Source organism: Ambystoma mexicanum, chromosome 1q, assembly GCF_040938575.1.
Source record: "Ambystoma mexicanum isolate Mex_15411 chromosome 1q, UKY_AmexF1_1, whole genome shotgun sequence".
NCBI classification, from domain to species: domain Eukaryota; kingdom Metazoa; phylum Chordata; class Amphibia; order Caudata; family Ambystomatidae; genus Ambystoma; species Ambystoma mexicanum.
This window is the reverse complement of record NC_090922.1, coordinates 467624733-467643656: the sequence shown is the minus strand read 5'-3', so window position 1 is coordinate 467643656 and position 18924 is coordinate 467624733. Positions and strand designations below refer to the sequence as shown.

The 18924-nt window shown below is 48.0% G+C and overlaps 1 protein-coding gene across 6 annotated transcripts in view; it reads left to right on the top strand.

Annotated features, from left to right (window-relative positions):
* Window positions 1-18924, top strand: part of LOC138528761 (uncharacterized) — an 870897-nt gene that overhangs the window by 532198 nt on the left and 319775 nt on the right. Inside the window, exon 1 of one of the 6 annotated variants that reach the window (XM_069640663.1) lies at window positions 3018-3753. The exons of the other annotated variants lie outside the window; for them this stretch is intronic. The gene's annotated coding sequence lies outside the window, so the exon portion shown is untranslated. Of the gene's footprint in view, window positions 1-3017; window positions 3754-18924 lie in introns of those variants that run through there. 6 annotated transcript variants of the gene reach the window in all.

Here is an 18924-nt window from a genome sequence, read left to right as displayed (position 1 = left end):
TTTTCAATTGTATTAGTTGAACGGGTAGGGTGATGGGTGACCGTGCCCTCAAATTCCTCGTTTATAATTCTATATGCGCAGCTGAAAAAGTGATTTTTCTGAGTCGATGCTCGGTTGGATGGATGTGGGGGTGGCGGCTGAATATGGGGTGCGGTCAGGGGCGTGCTGTTGAGAACAGGGTGGGGGCTCGTTGGGAGATAGGAGAGAGAGAATGAGGCAAGATGGGTGGAAGGAACGAATGAGGGGTGAAGAGGCGGTTTGATGAGTGCGAACCACATGAGACAAAAGAGGGGGTTGTGGGCTGGAGAGCTAAAGCAGGGAGGGAGAAGAGTGCCGACACAGAGGCATGAAAGCGTGAGCCCAGGGAAGGCAGGAGACGCAGACTTGCATATGCGACGAATGACAGGCATGCGGTATTAACGATACCGCTACATGGAGAAAGCACTACATGGCGACAGTATGGCAGCGACAAGACATAGCGACCCAGCACCATAGGGTGACAGTGCACCATGGGGGTGACAGCCACACTCACGACACGGAGTGAAGTTACTCTGTAAAATGAGTATCACCACCGGCGTGATATTGGGGGTAATAGCACCATAATCTGGTCGCGATTTGGGGGCAACAGAGATTTTGCGTGAGTACGATACATCGATTTGAGGCAACGGTGGACACATTCATGGCGTGACCAACACAGCGATGTGGAGCCCAAGTGACACAGCCACTTGTGCTGACAATGACATTGAGTAATGCTGAGTTAAGCGGCCACAGCATCATCGTAATACGAGTCAGCCGTGGGACTGTCGTACATGCTAAAATGTACCAAGCATATCACAGGGCGAGACGCAGCAGCGCCCTGACCTGAGCAGACAGTGGCATTAACAGACCATGACGTTCTGGTGACGACATGGGGCACACTGCACTTCATCGCTGGGCAGCACTGGTGGCTTGGGGGAGGCTTTTTCTTCCTAGCGCCAGGCCGCAACCAATGGCTGAGCAGTAGGGCAGGGCCATGATCTGTGGGTAACACTTTACCCTGGGAGGATTGCCCAGCAATAGCAGTGAATGGAGTTATAGAGTTCGCTTTTCAGGGTGAACCTCCTCTAGGGGCGCGAGACGAGTGGGCAGAATTTCAGCTCTTGAGGTACTGATTGTGTTCTATCGGGTGGTGGTGACTTTCCGGACTGGCAAGAATGGGAGACTTTGGCATTTTCCACCTCGATCGCCACTGGTCTTGTGCTTTGCATAGCCACTGTAAAGTGGGGGTGCAGCGGATTATGACCGGGGGAGGGTAGTGGTTGGGGGAGTAAAGCATGGGAAATGTTGTTTGGACTGGCCGTTTGCCCGCCACATACTAGCATAGTTATTATGCTGGGCACGCTATTGGTTGCCAGGCGTAGCATCGGTTTCTCTGTCAAACTGCTCATATGTGGGGGCTTGTTTAACACATCCACCACTCAGTGACCTGCAAGGGCATGGCAGTCTAGTCCAGGTTTGAAGCTAGGAATGCCCGCTTCACCGATTACCTTCTGTGTGATCTTGGGCCATGGAATGCCCTGGTTTGTTCTCTTGGAGCAGTACATTAGCATTGTGGATCATGTAGAAGTGGCGAGGTTCCTGGGTCTTCAAGAGTTGCCCGTTGATACTAGAGTGTCACTCAAATGGAGATCTACACTGGAGTTGTGTTTTTAACCTGCAACTTTCCAGGACTGTGGATAGGAAGTGTAGGCCCTGGAGTGGCCTGCCAATCTATATAACAATCCATGGTGGCTACATTGCTGGGAGACCTGGCAAGTCAAACACAGAGTGGAAAGGTGTGCAGAAACAATAAAGCACAAGTAAACATAAACTGCCTCCCTTTGCTGGCACCCTTGCCCCCACCAGCCCCTCTCCAATGACCAGATCTCCGATTTCATTTTGATTCTGCTTAATAGATCAGGGGTATTTTTCCCCTCTGTGTAGCCCACCCCTGGAATCTCATGGTTTCCCATTTCTGCCAGTGCAGACTTGGATTGCACCACTTTCGAATCCACACGGCCTATGGAGAACAGGCTGTCCACATTCCAATTGTAATGCCTCTTGTTTAGGGTAGTTGTGTTATCTTTACCAATACTGCAGTACTCTGGAACCCTCTCGCTACCATCTGGTTAGACCAGATATTGGTTCTTCCCCCCCTCCTGAGCTCCACCCTGAGCCCTCTTTCTCCCCATCTCAACCTGAACTTGCCCACAAACCCAGTCAGGCCCTCGATTGTGAATCCGCACATGCTTAGCTCAGTTTCCTCTAATGCCCTAACCCTCAACATTTAAGGACTACCCGTCTCCTTACAAAGAGCACCGTGCAACACTATTCTGAACTCTGTCCCAATCTCATCTCTGGGATAATCTTTTCTCTTGAAATCTTGCGGCCCGTCCCACTGTTCTATGTATTCACAATGGGAGCCGGTGACACTCCCCACATGACCCACCCTCACATGCAGCTTGGTTGAAATGTAACCAGAGCCGTACCCAGAATGATTTCCAGCCGCGTATTTGATCCTCCTTATTTTGGGTTGCTCTTCTTACACCGTTTGCCCTTGCGCCAAGATTCTGCCGTGCCAGTACCACCCAGACGCTGGGTTGTCTTTTTCCACCGTATACCTCCTCCAGTACTATATTTACCCCCATTCAGTGTGATTTTGGGCCCTTTGCTTCTGCAAACCTACAGAGGTTTTTTTTTAAAGACTTGGCGGTTTGTGCCGATGAATAAAAATAAAAAAATGGGGTGACAACAGGTATATAATCTTTTTGGGCTGTTCCCACACGTTTTCTTCTTGATTTCCACTGTTTAAAAAAATAATATATAAAACATCGGGGTGGTCCTTTATCTGTCTGTGCCCCCTTCAACCGTGCAGAAAGTGAAGTGAGCATATGTTGTTGGAGGAGAAAGAGAAGACGGGCCTGGAGAGGGAGAATTTGTGTCTGCTTTTTTACTGGCATAGGCGGTTGGTGGGAGCTTATGTTTTAAGGGGCGGGGCACTATATACCAATGACCTAAGGCTTCTAAGAAAAATACATTGGTAAAAATGAATAGACAAAAAAAATATATTCTTTCATAGAAAATGTGCACATTTTCTCCGTCAACGAAGCCATTGGCTAGAGCGAATTTAAGTCGACAGAAGGAGGGCGGCTGAAAAGGACCCTCCTTCCCTTCCCTACCCACACACACACTATTGGCTGGTTGGTCCTCGGCGATGAAGCAGCGAGATGGCACCCTCGTGCACCGGTCCGACCTTCCATCCCCTTCAGCACTTGCACCATGAGATCACACCGCGCGAGATAAAATATCCGGGCGGGAGTCGGGCCGGGGATTTCATTTCCTTTCAGCGGAATTTGCTTTCACGAACCGAATGAAACGCGGGGCTGACGGACTGGCCGCAGTCTGGGAGGCTCTAGCCTAGAGTCACCTGGTACCTGCTTCTCACCCCAAAACTCCAGTCCATTCGCAAATCACGTCCTTTCTGTCAAGCCATCTCCCCGAAAGCCGTTATTCCTGCCTCTGGGGACGGGCTGGCAGCCGCCTCCCCCTGCTTGCCCTTGCGGAAGAGAGAAAAGGCGATGCGGTGGCAGACTAATGCCCTGCCCGGCGTGTGTGACTCTCGTGGAGCGTGGACAGCGTGCGGCGACGCAGAGGTCACGAGGCACCTGTGCAGCCTGCGGCAGACGCCACCTCTCGACGGGCCTGGCAACGGGGGGCACACGCCGACCCCTACCAGTAAGTGAACTCTATTCAAATCTAAGCCATAACGACGCACACGTTGCAAAACGATCTCTCTAAATAATTGGGGGTACCTATAGCCCCACCACCCCGCCTCCTCGTTCTTATTAATGCTGCATTAAAGTCTGGATTTACACCATTGGGACTGGAGCCTGCCACAAGTCACGAACAGTCGCATGGGGACAGTTATTTTCTTCGGATTAATGGTAAAACATGGTAGTGTTTGGAGGTTTTTTTTAGGTGTGGGGGCACATTTGCTGAGGCTGTTGGCTAGTGAGCAAAGCTGTGCTGTTGCCTTTGGAAGAGACCCCCTGCCAGGTTTGCAGTGAAACGGCCCGTCTGCAGTATAGTGACCGCACGTCCCCGTTTAGCGAGGATAACCCCTGGAAATGGGCCCCCTGTCCTGAGAATTGTTTAATTTTTTTTAAAAACCCTGTCCCGGTTTTGTTGAAAGGCATGGTGATGGTTAATGTCAGAATCCTATCGGTTACTGAGGGAGGGGGTGTACATCTTCATGCTCCGTGCTCGGTTGCCAAAAATTCACATGTATTATACACGTTACCCTTTGGCAAAACTACATTAACACTTCCCCCATATCTCTACCGGGCACGAACCACCAACCTCGCAGTGGGCAGCCATATGCATTAACTGATTATGCTACAGAGACTGCTTTGGAAAAGTTTTCCTAGCAAGGCCTCAAATAGCAATCGGCGAAAGCTTGTTTTTAACACGCCCAGTTTTACCACCAAATTGCGCAAGTTGTATCCAGGGGAATGTCTGTGGTTTACCTCTCCGCTCTCCCATTTTTCCCACTACTGAAGTGTAGTCATGGTAGCCACTGTTGGTTGTAGTCCTACTTTTATGGTCGCCTGTGCCTTTTTTATTTTGACAATCTGGTCACCCGAATCGGAAGGAACCTTGTTTATGGGGCATTTCTTCCGCACTGGGAGCTGCCCATTAGAATTTTGCAAACAAGGCCTTGTTTAGGGGACTCTCATATAGGGACATTTGGTTCTCGATGGAGCAGTCACTTTGACCATCTGTAAAATATCCATGACGGGGTGGTGCCTTGAGACTCTGGACACTTTCTCTTGTAGAACTGCCCTGTGGAGTGATGTGCTAGGGCTGTGTAGGCAGATTATTAGATAGAAAATATTCCCATCGATGGTATGACTTCCCTTTTGGGGGTGGATACTCTGGTATTTTTTTTGGAGTTGAAGGTACGAGTTTAGCTGGGGTCGTGGAAGAAATGCACTTTTATCTGGGAAGAGATTGTGGGTGGAAAAATGAACCCACACAGAATGTTTGTGCACAGGAATCAAGGTCCCGTTACACCATACTCCAGATATTGCAAACTAAGGGCCTGCGTGCCTGCAAAATATCCCTGGAAAGGCAATCTCTTACTTATGTGTCCCAGATGGAACTTTGAAGAATGTTTGTACCAAACAAAACTGGTTCATGTTCTTTAATAATTGTAATATTACACTGTCGTGTGTGTGTGAAAGCACAACGATCCAGTTTTTGTTACCCGTTTGTTTTATTATCTGAAAATAATATCCTTAGATGGTACAAATCAATAATCTTTGAAAGTCGATAGATGTCTTTATAAGACGTTGAAAGAGACTGAAAAGTGTGTGGGGCAACAGGGAAGTATTGGGTTCTACGTTGATGACACACACGCAGATAATTCACGTCAGCACAAAGGCGTGGTGTTACGATCTGCGGACGCACACTCGGCGATGAACGGGTTGTGAGGAAATGGCAGGACCATCACAAGGTGATGTGAATCCGCCTACATACCCCAATAGAAGGAATCCCTTGAAAAACTGGGCCTTTAATTTAATTATTTAATGTTTCATTCTTTGAAAGGAAAGAATAACTTTATTATTCGATTTGTTTGTAAAGCTGTAATCCACAGATTTTTAATTATACCTGTGAACGACAGACCTGGAAACCACTGTCTTTTGTGCAATTGCAGCCAGGCACCAGTGACTATTATTGGGGCAGTAGTTACCAGTGTGAGTTATATTGAAGTATGTTTTCAAACCATTTCTCTTTATGCATTGTCTGTAGATACTGTGTGTGTGTATGTTCAAATCTTTACATATATTCACTTTCATGACTTATGTGAGCAGTGCATACTCACATTTTGTCTGTGTGCCAAAACGTTTTTTTCTTTGAATGGATGGCTTTCTTGTGGGAATTTTTTAGTAGACTTGGGCGTGGAGCTGCCATTTTGGTGTGTTACATTGAGTGTAATAAATCTGTTTGCACTCCTCTTTGTTAGGCCGCATTACCATATCTTCCTTGCTGTGCTGCGAAGGGTGGACACAATGGACACGTCTGGAGCTTGCTGTTACAAGCAGCTCCTCTATGCCATGCAGCTCTTCCACTATGCAACTCTGCCTGATCTCTGGGCATGCAACCTCCTGGGGCTCATACCTTTAGCCTATGGTGTCCATTGCCTTTCCGGGCCTAGCGTTCTTTTCCCCAATGTGTCTGTAAAGTAGAACTGCTGCTTAGTGACGGGATGCGCGCTTAATCTGTGCCTCTCACGTTCTTTTGCCTGGACATGTTAAATTCCACAGTACCTTTCCTCCTTGCCTCTTGAGCCAAAACACGTGGATAGAAACCTGTGTAGCAGCGTTTGAGGTGCACACGTCGCTTCTGTGTATGCTGACACACAAGTGGAAGCGCACAGGGATTTACGGTGTAGTCCCTGACCACCCTAACCCGCATTTCAGTGACCGTGACCATTTTCCCAAATCACGTTTTGTGCCAAGTCACAGCTGGACACACTGCGCATGTGCACAGGCTGCACGCTAGCAGGAGTACAGCTTCTTGTTCATGGAAAAAGAAATATAACCCTGCTGAGCCATTTAACTAATTTCTATTACCTGTTCACCCCCACAATGGTTCTGTTCTAATTTAAGTGCATGTTGTAAATGCATTTTCTTCTTCTCATGGTATTTATTGAGCACAGACCTGCGGGTTTTAGGATACAGAGGAGCAAAGAGGATGGGTACGGCTATACCGGGTGGCGGTGAGCAGAGGGGCGGGTGGCGTCTAGCGAGTCAGCTGGCGTGAGGGGCAACGTGTTGGCCTAGGTGTTGAGGAGGAGAGACTCTGTGAAGAGGTGGGGCTTGAGTTCTTTTCTGAATTGTTGGAGGGTGGGGGAGAGTTTGATGCAGATGATGGGGAGGTTCTGTAGTCCTGGGGAGTAGGCAGAGAAGGCTTGTTTACTGGTCCTTTCCTTTTTGCAGTGGTGGATTTCAAGTGTGCACGTGTCCTGGCTTCTGGTGGTGCGCTGTCCGCTGGAGATGCAGAGTTTCTATGCGAGGTAGCTGGGTGACTTGAGGGCGACGGCCTTATAGATGATGCAGCAAGCCTTGAAGGTGATTTGTGTGTGCAGTGGAAGCCAGTGAAGGTCGATGAGGGCCGGGTTGATGTGGTTGTATCTGTGTAGACCCTTGATGAGGCATGCGGCCGCGTGTAGGACACTTCTCAGGGGCACAAGAGAGGTTGACGGGAGGCCTTTGAGGAGTGCATTGCCCCCATCCAGGTCGGATAGGACCAGTGGATCTACAACTGTCTGGACGGAGGAAGGGCTTGACTTTTTGCAGGGGGGAGAGGTGATACCAAGCAGTCTTGAGTTTTCTTAGCTATGTGTGTCTTGAAGGAGAGGTGTTTGTCAATGTGGAACCCGAGGATCTTGGCAAAGGAGGTGATCTCGGGAGTGAAGCACACAAGAGTTCATGGTTGATAGCCAGGTCTGTATGTCTGGATGTTCAGTATTGTTGCTGAGGAGTAGGAATTTGGTTTTGGAGGTGTTGAGCTTCAAGTATGCACTGGACATCCAAAACTGGATCAGCGAGAGGCAGGTTTGCCATGGATGTCCTTGATGGAGTCGATCTTGAGATATAGCTGTGTGTCATCGGCATATTGGTGGATGCAGATGTTGTGTGTGGCTAGGAGGGCTCGGAGCGGCTCAGATCACTGGGGAATATCAGTCTATGACCCTTCTTTAGGCGTGCATCGTGTACTCTGTCTCTAGGTGTTTTTAGATGCGTTTGGCCAACTTTTTGGGGGTTGTTACTGGACCATAATCTTTTTCCTTCCATCCCTGCCGGTTTTATTTCAATTCTCTCTTTATAACTGTGGGGTTTCTCATATCGATACAATCCTCTAGCTGCAGTGTTGTGATTCAATTCCAGGACCATATGCTATATTCAAGTATTAATTTACTTGTATTCTTATCCAATAAGTTTTACATGCGGAAGCATCTTGGCATGTGGGGAAATTGCCGGGCACCGGATAGGCAGATTGGATGAGGCAGTCGGTCACAATTCAGATGGATAGGTTCAAACTTCCGTACCAACAAACAAAAACAGATGTTTCCACCGTTCTCTTAGGGATGTACCCCTACATGCTCCTCTCAGTCCTCAGAATTCTACTGCTGTTACTTGATGTCATTTGCTTACCTGGACCCAAGGACATCCCAGGAACTTCATGAGTGCTTATGTACATATGTTTCCCTTCAAGTAAGGCATTGTTTCTAAACTTTAATAGTGTGAAGAGCACAGACAGGTTGGACACATGGAAAAAGTGTCAAACCTGGAAAAACTGTCAAGCATGCACGCACCACGGTCCAACATTGAAATAGTTAATAGGCTTCTCCCTCAATTATCTTCAATCAGTTCTCAAATCACCATCCATCCTTCCTTCTGCTGAAGCTACAGGAGAACACTTCACCCGTCCCTTGTCGGTTTGTGCCCCCCAGTGTCCGACCCTACATTCGATAAATGGTTGCTACAAGCAAAGTTTTGCTTGTCTCACCAGGCCGGTGGCATACATCCTGGGCGAAAAGTGATCTAACTTAAGGGTTTTGTGGACCGAAGGACAATTGCTCTTCTCGCCTCCTAGCCAACTGTTACCGGTCTGCAGGGTGTGAAGAGCATTACCGTTTTCCCAGAACGTAGGCATATTGTAATTACAGACATAACAAAGATGATATCAGTGTCCCATGGAACATGCCCTGGCATTTTAGTACCTGGTCTAAAATTTAGGGGTTTAGGGAAATGAAGGATTCGGAGGAGTCACAGATGGTTTCAGAGGAGTCGCAAATGGGTATTCTTGGTGGGACCTGCAGAGAACGGTGTGTCAACACTGAGAACCATGGCCTAGAAGCTTTGAGTTGAGAACACATCACTGTGTTGGTGCCAGATAAATGTTGCATCCGACACTCTTATCTGCAGTAAGAGTCAGAAAGGATTTTGGACAATAAAGTCATGAAAAACTAAATAAGATAAATGAGCTCTACAGAGACACTTATGTGCATACATGTGAGTTCTTTCTAACGGGATATCATTTTTTTGAAATTTCATTTTCTTTTTTATATTTCCTATTGTACAAGGATGATTCCATGAATGTAACTGTATCAATGCCATGATTCTGCTTGGAACTTTACAACACCCACAAATACTCTCTGGTGCCACCTCCCAAAATGCTATTCTGAAGCCGTTAAACCATCATCACGGCACACAGGACCAACATCCACTGAGTTTTGATTTACAGGATTTCTTCTACGAGAGAATGGACAGAAGAATTCAAAAGGACGTTTTGGAGGCTTAGCATCTGTCTTCAAGAATGCACCTTGCACTGCATGGAGCGTTGCTGCTTTTTCCAATCCTTATACCTGTGGGCTCTGAGACTATACATTGAATCTCAGATGATGACAGAAAAACGCTTCCAGTGGAGTGGTTTGATCTCCAGGGTTCTCATTAAACTCTCAGTAACTAACGGACCACCCAAGTGTCCTCCTGGACTGGCCTTATTGAGACTCAGGTTCCACCTAAAAGACCTCAAGAACACTTGAACATTTGCTATCATCTTAAGCCTTCCATAAACTTGTTAAACCTTCAACACTTCTTTATTATCGAAGTGCAAACATATTAATTCGGCACACTATTTGTGTTGACGCCCACAAAAGGAATGGACCTCCTTCCGCTGCATACTGTGGGAAATCAACCCCAGCCCCTGTCATATGCTGAGACATATGAGTTGAAAGCCGTTAAACGAGATCTTCTGGTCCCATTATTGGTTCCCTAGATCCGGCATACGCTACCCTGGATGTTCTCACAGTTGTAGATCATAAGAAATGGGCACGTCTTTTCTCCAGTCATTTATTTAATTTATGAATTATTTTTTTGTCGCAATAAATACATACATACATTGTGAAAATCTAAACAAACTACATTTTTGTAAAAGCCATATTTAGTTGCTATTGTGATGAAGAACCTCCATCCTATTGCTGCGTAGCCCAGGCATTCTAAGACCGTAACATGAAAACGTAGTCACATCTCCGAAAACGCAACACTCTAAGTGGCAGTGCCACTATATCATGTGGAATAGGATATAGTGGCTTTAGATGTCTGATTGCAATTAAATAGGTCCTACATTAGTTCTAGATGGCTTTTTTTACCTGTATATTTTCAAATGGAGACTGTAGCTCTGTATAAAAGGCTGCTTCTGGGCATATGAGCCTTCCCTCTCATTCGCCTACGCGCACCTGGCATGTAACGTCAGTGTTTGGGCACATGATGATAGTAGCTCGGCATATGAGTGTGTATCTTGACATCTGCAGCCACACCGAGCTGATTAAATCAGCACACGAGGCTCTATGGACATATGATGCCAATAGATGTCTATGGCTATGGCTAATGCTGGATATCTGGTGCTGTTCATAAACACATTAGACTATATGTGGCATATGCTAGTCCCCGGGCTTACATATGCAGGTTCCCATGATAACTTTAGTAGGCCACGTGAGGCTGTACATGGCACGTGATAGCAGTACCGGCCTAGACGGTCTCCGTGTGGGTGTAATGGGCAGTTATTGCGTGTATGTCGCTGTAGCCAAACATTGAGAGTGGAAATGAGCCTGTGGGTCATCTGAGGATTGACTTGCATGTATGAGGATATATCTGGGTAGGGCATATGAAGCCACACCAGACTTCGGATGGACTTACCCAGACATGCAGGACTGTATTTTGGGCACCTTTATTTTGCATGCAGCCTTTTAAGATGGTGCCTGGCATTTGCTGGCAGTACTTGCTTATGTTTGGTTCTAGCTCAGCATTTAAAGATGTATCTTGTTCTTCAATGGCAGTGCCTTGAAATAGGAGGCTGCACCTGGGCTTAATATGGCTGCACCTGTCGTAGAACAACTGTTTGTGGCCATGTGACACTGCCCATGGGTAATATAGTTTAGTTTGTTTGCTTGTTAGGAGCTTATACAGCAAGCACATTCTGTTTCAAAGCGCCCACAGGGCAACCGAGAGGGAATGAGGTAACAAGGGAATGCAGTACAATTAAAATATACAAATAAATACATTGGGGGAAGGGACGCCAAACCTACTATGCCTTGTGAGTATTCAGTGCAGCAAGGAAGAGGGCAGTGGGGTAGGTGCTGGGGTGTCCGTGCTCGAGGAAGTGCAAGGTCTGATAAGTGCTATGCGTCCAGAAGCTGCATTAGGTGGAAAGTGCAAGTCTCCAGTGTGGAGTGTGTGCCAAGGCAAGTGCTGAAGGTAGACGGAAGCTGGGGAGATTGGGTGCGAGTGGTCAGGAGCCCCATGAATGCATAAGAGTCCAAGACACCAATCGCAGCAACTGTGAGATCAGAAGATGAGGGGAAGGAGGAGGAGCTGAGGAAAGTCTTGAGGTGCTTTCGGAACTTAAGAGGGTCCTGCTCAAGGGGGAGGGGAGGCTATTCCTCAGGAGGGATCCAGCTGAGGAAAAGCTCTTTGTTTAGCAAAACGCTTTACACACAAGGAGTTGGAGCCAGAAGAAAGTAGGGGTCTAGAAGGATAGTATTTGGTAAGAGAGAGTTGCAGATGATGTGGTCCCTGGCCCCAGGCAGCCTTCTAGATTATGCAGAGGGATTTGAATTTGATCCATGGAGCAACCGGGAGCCAGTGGAGACTTTTTTAGCCAGGAGAGATGTGGTCCCTAGGCTTAAGGCCACGGATAAGCCTCAATGCTATATTCTGGATTAGCTGGAGGGATCGCAGAGTGGAAGAGGGTAGGTTGAGGAGGAGGCTGTTGCAGTAGTCTAGCCTAGAGCGAACCAGGACTCGTGAGACATTAAGCTTCTAGGGGAAGTGAGAAAAGGAAGAATTCCTTTGAGAAGGAACAGTTGAACGTGGCACGACTTAGCAATGTCGTGTGTGAGAGAGGAAGGAGAGAGAGGAGTCAAAGATGACTCCAAGGTTTCTGGCTTCCGAAGGAGAGAAGAGCCCAAGGTGGAGGCCAGAGAGGAGGGAGCAGGGGTCCCAATCGGAAGGATATCAGTTTTGCTGGCATTGGGGCAGAGATTGTTGGTCGTGCACCAGGTCTGGATGGCAAATCGGGATGAAGGAAGGTGCGAGTGAGTCAGCAGGAAATCTGAAAAAACAGTTGTATGGCATCTGAATAACACTGAAAGTTGGGTGGGGGAGAAGGAAATGAGGAGTGTCAGCTGAGCAAGGTAGTTGTTAAAGAGCCAGGGGGAGAGGATAGATCCCTAGGGGACATCACAGGCGGAGAACGAAGGAGAGGAGAAGGTGCCCAAGGTCAGCCATTCCAGTGCCTGTTCTGAGATACCAAGGGTATCATGGAGCCTTTGTATGAGGATAGAATGGTTGGCAGTGTTAAAGGCAGATTAGAGATCAAGTAGGATGAGGACAGCTGGGGAGTTGGAGTCCAGGAATGTGAGCAGTTATTCACTGGTGTTCAGAAGAGCAGTTTCTGTGCCTCTGAATGCTTGGAATCCAGATTGATGATCGTGAAGACCACTGACAAGTTCAGTGTGCTAGTTGAGTTGGGGCAAGACCAGCTTCTCCATCAGTTTCCACAGGAAGGGGGTGATGGAAATACGGTGGTAGTTGGATAGACGGGTAGGGTCTGCTGAAGCTCTTTTCAGAAGCGGGCACACAAGGGAGTGCTTGAGGGAGGAGGGGAAAGTACCAGAGGCGAAAGAGTGGTTGCAGAAATCGGTGAGTGCGGGGGCAAGAGAGCCAATGTTGTCCTGGATAGTTCTGGAGGAGCAGGGGGGATCCTGTTTGGAAGAAGCCATCATCGAGCAGACAACTCTGGAAACTTCTTCAGGTGGGACAGGGGTGAAGGCGGATGGAGGAGGGTGAGCGGTCAAGGGAGGCAAGGGGGTGAGGGATGAGTTTGGCGGTTGAGTGACAATGGTGTTCGGGATGTCCTGAGTTTTGGTGACAAAGTGAGGGCCAGCGTGTTGCGGAGGGCCCTGGAAGGAAGAGGGGATAAGGAGACTGCGGAAGGGTTGGCTAGCTCCCTGCAGATTTTTTAAAAGTTCAGCTGTTATTGGAAGCACCAGTTACCCGTGACTGAATGTGGGAACTTTTCTTGGCAAGGATAGCAAGTCTGTATTGCCTTTGGAGCAGGCGTCAGCCAGTTTGTCAGAGGGTGCACCTGAGGTTTGCCACTACCATTCTGCTGCTCTAAACTTTAGTTTCCGGGCTGCAAGTTCTGAGTCATGCCAGGTGTTACGCTTAGAGACAGGTTTCAGGCAGATCCTCATGACTGGGGCAAGGATGTCAAGAGTATTGCTGATGGCTGAGTGAAGGTTGCTGAGAGCAGAGTCAGTGGTAGAACCTGTGGTAGGGGAGAAGGGGGATGAAGGTGCAGCAGCTGTCACTCATTTCATCGGGTGAATATTCGAGAATGAGGGTAGCAGGGCTTTTGTTGGTGCGGTAGGAGGGCCGAAGAGACCCAGGAGGGAGGAAAGGAGAGAATGGTCTAATCAAGAGAGAGAAGGGTGATCGGAGGGGGAGCAAGCGAGTGGTCAGAGTGGATGATGGCGTCCAGGGTGTGTCCAGTCAAGTGGGTTGGACCGGAGGGGAGAATGGAAATGGAAAGAGAGGTGCAGAGGTCAATGAAAAGCGTGCCTGCTGAGCCAGGGGAGTCCAATTGGGTGTTGCAGTCACCCAAGAGGAGAAGTTTGGAGGTGGTTGAAAGTAAGGAGGAGCAGAAATCGGCCCATTTGGTAGTGCCAGGGGGCTGGTAAATGGTAGCAATGGTCAGAGCGGAGGAGGGAGAGATGACCAACTTGCAAACCAGGCTCTCAAAGGAAGAATAGAGTTGGGTGGGTACAATGGAAGAAGGAACCCACATCTTGAAGCCATCAGCAAGAAGGGAGTCAAAAGCAGTGACTGAGCTAGGATTGAACCAAGTCTCGGTGAGAGCGAGAACGTCAAGGCCAGTGTCTTCAAGTAGGAGGCAGATATCAGCAGAGTGTTTGTTGGCTGAGCGGGCGTCTCTGCCTTTGAAAGAATTTTTGAGGAGGAGTACATGGGCATGGTCCTCCGGTCAGAGGGGGTGGGACAGTGGGAGTGGCAGGTGAGAGGCAGGAGAAGGAAGGAAGTTAAAAGGACGGCAGGATACAGTCAAAGAGGAGGAGGCTGGGTTGAGGACCATGAACCAGGATCGTGCCAGTGTGGTAGATATTAACGATGCAACATGAGGATGAGAAGCCAGCCAAGAGGACTTCCCACTTGGTGCCACTGTTAATGGGAGAGGAGGTGAAAGGGGATAGAGTACATATGAGATGAGAAGTTCATAGATCTGGAGAGGGGACAGAGAAAAGGATATCCGCAAAGACCTCTCTGGAGGTTGAACTGACATAGGCGTCTGCAATTGGAAGGCCAGGGTTTGCACGCAGGATGTCTTATTTATTTGTTTTGTGCTTTTTGATTCCAGGTTTAGTGAGAGGGGGGCAGGAGCTAGAGTATCAATTAGAGAAGATAGGAGAGATAGTGAGTACCATTAGGGTGGCAGAGGGGAGTAGAAAGGAGAGGTGATGCATGCACTGCATGGTGCTGGCCTAATCTCACAGGTGGCCTAGTAGTAACAATGGGAGAACAAGAAGCAGTGCAAATTTGAGCACAGGATGGAGCGCAAATGCAGTGTAATGAGGGTGCAGGATTGTAAAATATACATAGCTAAATTCGGTTTCCAAGGAAAAGGCACAAATGCAGTGAAATTAGGGTGCCGGATTGTAAAATGCACACAGCTAAATTTCGCTTTCCAAGGAAAAGGCTCAAATGCAGTGAAATGGGTGGGGCTGGTTGTGCAGCACAAGACATGGGTTGCATGAATAGACCCGAAGTGGCTAAATGAAGGGAGGATCAAACAGTATTTTTGTTTTTAATAGAAAAATGCAAGCACTGTATAGGGAAACAGTACCACAGGTGGGCGATATAGATATATGTATTGGGAGCCTGGCATAGCCTCTGCTTCCAGGACGGACGTGCCAACTGTGGGATGAAATGTTTGCACTCTCTCAGATGCCTGAAAGTTAGCCAATGGATAAACGGTTGTTATAGAGGTCCTACCCCGGATCACGCGTGAAAGGTAAGATGGCAGAAAGAGGGTCTGGCAGCCTGTCCGTTATGGAGTAGCTGAGGGGCTAGCAGAGCCGCAAGCTTGGCCTACGTTACATCTGTGAAGTTGTCCGTTGAGCTCTGAAGCACCCAGTACCAACATGTAACCTGTGGCATGCCCCATGGACCATGTGTGGTAAGGAACCGAGCTTGCACAGCCACATATGGGGAGTAGCAGACCGTGTTTATGTGCAAGCAAAGAGTGTTCCTGCCTGGGTCAGTCAAACTCCCTTTGGGTTGGAAGGGGAGGGATTGGTCTTAGTTGTACCACTCAAACTAATTCTGGGCATATATTTATTTTATTTTGCATTTGTTACAGCACGCTGAACCCTTGGGTATCAAGGCGCTCGTTACATTGATAGATCAAGAGACAGAACTGTAGAAGGAGAGGGGATGGGAAAGATGTAGGGGGTATATGGAGGGTCAAGTATAAACGTTTCAGTACACTGTAAAGAAGATTGTGGTAGATTTGACCTTGGAGCGTGAGCTTTAAAAGAACAGCCAGGTCTTTCTTTTTTTTTTTTCTCAGAAAATCCAGTGTGAGGACTCCTATCTCAAGTCAATGGGGAGGTTGTTCCATAGTTTTGCGGCCATGACAGGGACGTTTGAGCCTCTAGCAGATTTGCGTCTGCAGCTGGGAACTTTGACTAGGTGTTAGTTTGCTGATATAAGTGGGTGTGTGGGGGTGTATCTTTCCGCCTGTTGAGAAAGGCATCTGTGCATGAGGATAAGGTTTTGAACTTGATCCTCTCCTCCACGTATCGGAAGCCAGTGAGCATTTCTTCTAGCTTCGGTGACGTGGTTGTGCTTGGATAGAGCTGTGGTAGCATGTAAGGCATTGTTTGGGATAATCTGTAATTTGCTCAGATTACATTCAGAAATTCCTGCAAATAGGTTTTGCAGTAACCCGGCTTGGCTCCTGTAATGGCTCTTGCTATTGTAAGACAGTTTGGTGTGGAGAGGAAGGGTTTGCTGGCATAGAGCAGCTTGACGGTATATGCAGCGGATGAAGCAATGGAGTTTAGTTGATGAGAGAGGTCAAGAGTTGAGGCAAAAAAAATGCCCAGTTCTTTAGCTGCAGATGAGTTGGGGATCAGGTTACCATCAATGTTGAACTCCTTGTATGATGGGTCCATGTTTCGGAGTGTGGAGTGGGAGCCATCAATGAGGATTTAAGTTTCGTCATCGTTGAGGCATAACGGGTGGGTTGCCATCCAGTTTTGGACTGTTTCGTAGACTGCATTGAGTGAAGCAGTATCTCGGGTGTAGGAGCCTGATAGGGGGATAAGGAGTTGAGTATCGTCTCTGTAGTTTGTGTAAGGTATTCCGAGGTGGTCAAGGTGATCGAAGAGGGGTTTTGTATAAATGGTATACAGTGTAGTGGAAAGGTAGGAGACTTGGGCGAACTCCAAATGTTACTGGCATTGGTGAGGTGTTGTTTTTGTCAATGAAGACTCAGGAAGTTCTGTCAGCCAGGAATGATCTGATCCACTCTGTGCCTGATGGTGAGAAGATTGCTATCGATTCGAGCTGGTGCAAAGTGTTTGATGATCAACAAGTTCAAATGCTGCCGAGAGGTCCAGCATCACGAGTCGGGCGAGTTTGCTGTCATCCTTAATGACATTGAGTTGATTTTTCAAGTTGAGCAGGGCAGATTCAGTTCAATGTCTGTGGTGGAATCCTGACTGGCGGATCCCCAGAATATGATTTTTCTCAAGGAATTGTTGTACCTGGATTGTAGGTGGCTCGTCAAGGATCTTGGGGAAGAAGGGCACGGTTGTGATGGGGCGGTAGTTCATGGGGATGATGGGGTCTAAGGAAGTGTTTATTTAGCGGGGTTAGCACCCAGGTTTCCTTCAGGGATGTGGGGACAATTTATTGAAGTGAAGGAGGAATTTATGATGGCTGTGATGATTGGGGTGAGCTTGTCGACGCAGGCTTTGACGATTGGCGCCAGGCAGGCGTCTCCTTTGCATCAAGATTACTTTAGACCTCTAATTATGTTGCCAACCCCAAGTTCTGAGACCGTTCGGAAGTCAAATGGGGGTGGGTGGGTTTGGGCCAGTGTGTGACAATCAGTTTCTCAAATCCGTTTTTGTAACTTTTCATCAACCTTACGGAAGACTCTCAGGCCTACATTGCGCAGCTTTTATAGAGTTGGCATGTCCTGCTAGGGCTCTGATGAAAGCGGGTCGACTGAGTGTAGAGGGGGAGCAATGGATGGGGGGGATTTAAGCACAACCCTAGCACTTCAAAAGATTTGTGTCTAGAGCATGATCTAACGTTGCACTGGGCAGAGTGCCCTCTCTCTCTTCATGGCAAGCGCCACGAGTGCGTGAATGGAACAGAGATGCTGCTCTGGGTTGGTAGGTGGAGTTCGCTTCTTAAGGTAATTGGCACTCTGGCACCATCAACCGGAATCTGAGAACAAGTGATGAACAAGCAGGAGGAAGGGATGAGAGCTCTTGAGGCAGCCTCCCCGGGCCCCCGACAGAGCAGCAGTACTGATTCTGCTGGACAACCATCCCCATCTCTTGCTAGTGACGTCCAGGAATCCAATTGGGCGCCTACTGCTAGAAGGACGACCAGGGGGCTTGCATATCAAAGGGCAGCTTGTGAACAATGTCCAGGCCATGCCCACTTTGAGTTTGACACAGGCACTGCCCTCTCTGCGCCCAGAAGCTCAAGAGATGCAAGGGGTTGTGGGTCTGATTTAGTACAAAGAGCGTCTCTCTGCTGCGGTAACCCATTTCCTGATTGTTGGGATTCTGGGACCGAGAGAGCCATGGCACCTGCGCCACCCTGCCTATGCCATAGGTCCTTTGCTTGGGCTGATTATGGGCTGAATGTGGGAAAAGAAACAATGATGGGGAAAACCAGAAGCCAACCATATTTGCTATGTTTACTACAGCTGTAAGGCTATATGTGTATGCTCCCTTCGGTGCCCACTGCTGAAGAGGTTTCTTGAGGCCTCTCGTGTCTTTTTATCTCGCTTCTCAAAAAAAAAAAAAAGGAAAACCACTGCAGAGTGATCTAGGGCCCCGTCTGGCTTGTGGAACCCCCAAGCCAGTAGTACTGTTCAATGTCAGGGCACTGGCCACCAAGAGATCCTTCTCTCAGAGACAAGCCACCGGCCCAGCTACAAGATGAAAAATAACACCAACACTACCGAAGGCCGGCCCATGGGCTACATATTATTCTCACTAGTAGAGGAACGTGTATGCAATGTCATCGCCCTGAGGCCACCTTTCTGGCCCTAGTGACATTAATCAATATCACTATATTTTTAAGGGAGTTTTTAGTTATCCTTCAGAGTGGTTACATTTTTCCAATGGATTTTAAAGTTGATGACCATAAATATTTCATACATGAAATTACCAAGGGGGAGACCATTATATTTTACTGTTTAACTCTACAGCGACACACTTTAATATGCATAATTAACCACACTGTCTGCATTGCTGTGAGCCTTATCTTGACTATGTGGCAGATTCTGGCTAGATGCAGAGAGCATTCCTTGCCACCCGGTAAAGGGTTCAAGGGGGGTAAACATAGGCTCAGGAGTTCAGTTGGTGTTCCTCATATGCTCCAGGCTCCAGCACAGGAGGGCATGGTTTGACCTGTGAACTTTGCTGGTGCTTCAGAAAGCCTAAATGTCTGAAGTTACAGTGCCACCCCATCAAGTGGTGTGAGGCGCCTGACTGTTCTGACCAAGTCAAGA